This window comes from Pteropus medius, unplaced genomic scaffold, assembly GCF_902729225.1.
Source record: "Pteropus medius unplaced genomic scaffold, Ma_sr-lr_union100, whole genome shotgun sequence".
Classification (NCBI taxonomy): domain Eukaryota; kingdom Metazoa; phylum Chordata; class Mammalia; order Chiroptera; family Pteropodidae; genus Pteropus; species Pteropus medius.
Window position 1 is genome coordinate 12,087,197 of NW_024349799.1, and position 1,431 is coordinate 12,088,627.

Genomic DNA, 1,431 nt, shown 5'->3' on the forward strand with positions numbered 1-1,431 from the left:
AAACTAGGATTGGACTGGTGGCTCTGAAAAAGGAAAGTGTTGCATCCTTTGCCCTGGGAATCTTCCTCTATCTCTTTTTTTTTTTAAAGAAAAATTTCCATCCCTGTCAGTCATTCCAGCCCTTGCCAAAGATCCTTCAGCTCCAGAGTGAGTTGCTGCTTTACAGATGAGGTCAATTTGGAGGCAGCTGGGACTCTGAGTGTCTTGTAGAACAGTGCTATGACCCATCCAGCCTTCACTGCAAATGTTCAGGATAGGCTAAAAGCTGCCGGCCTTTCCTCCTGGGCTCCCTCCTGTGTCTGCATCGCCATCCCTCCTGCGACCCAGAGGGCAGACAGAGCAGCCAGGAAAAGCAAAAGATAGTCTGGTGATTGAGTACAGATCAGGCTCCCGTCTGGGGCTCTGTCTCAGAGCCTGGGCCTTCTCCACGGGGCCCTGCCCGGCCTTCCATCCCACCTTGAGCATGGATGCTCCACTCCCTGTGCACGATTTCTATATTATAGCAGATCCATAATACAGAATGAACGAAGGAATGAAAGAACACATTGTCTCGTTTAATCCTCATGGCTGAGGAGGTCTCTGCAGAGAGCTGTGCTGAGGCTAAGACCTCAGAAGCAAAAGGGAATGAAGAAGAGGCTCCAGGACACTCCTGCTACTTTTGTTCCTAAAGACCCTGAACCTGGCTAGCTGAAGCAGGGGTTCGCGCGTAGGGTTGATGTATAGGAGGGAGGCCGGTACAAGCCACCAGCCCAGAAGTATGGAAGGAGACCGAGGACCTGACAGTGTTGCATATCAAAACAAACCCCATGTAAAGATTTGTGGCTGGTCTACCCTTTCTGGGAGGCTGGTTAGGTTAAGAGGAGGGAGACAGCTGGAAAAGAGAGAACACAGAAGCATCAAAAAGCGGGAAGAGAATCTATGGCCATGCTACCCTGAATCGCCCGATCTCATCTGATCTCGGAAGCTAAGCAGGGTCGGGCCTGGTTAGTACTTGGATGGGAGACCACCTAGGAATACCGGTACTGTAGGCGTTAAAAAAAAAAAAAAGAAAAGAAAAGCGGGAAGGGGACCCTACTATACTGTGGGAGGAGCTAGCCTGAGTCCCAGAGGTCAGTTGAATGGACAGAGGGTCCTCCATTGTGACTGGCTAATGTCAGCCCATTCCTCCTGGGCTGAGTACAAACCTGCCCTGCCTCCTCCTCGCCTTCCTCCACTCGCCTTACCCAGAGTCCTAACAGCCACTTCAGTATCTCTTTAATTCCCACCCCCTCACTCTTCCACCCCTGACCTATGGATGTTGCTGTTTCCCCTTAAGCACTGGATCCCTGAAGGCAGGGCGTCTTCTCTCATGCTCTGGCCGTGCACCTGGGGCCTGGCATGTCTGGGTCCTGGCGCACCAACCCAGGACCTTCTGCGTGTACAGCAGTCATG

At 52.0% G+C, this 1,431-nt stretch overlaps 1 pseudogene; it reads left to right on the top strand.

Moving 5' to 3' along the window:
• The first annotated feature begins 914 nt into the window (after positions 1-914).
• On the top strand, positions 915-1,031 carry LOC120621216 (uncharacterized; annotated as a pseudogene).
• Positions 1,032-1,431: the final 400 nt, after the last annotated feature.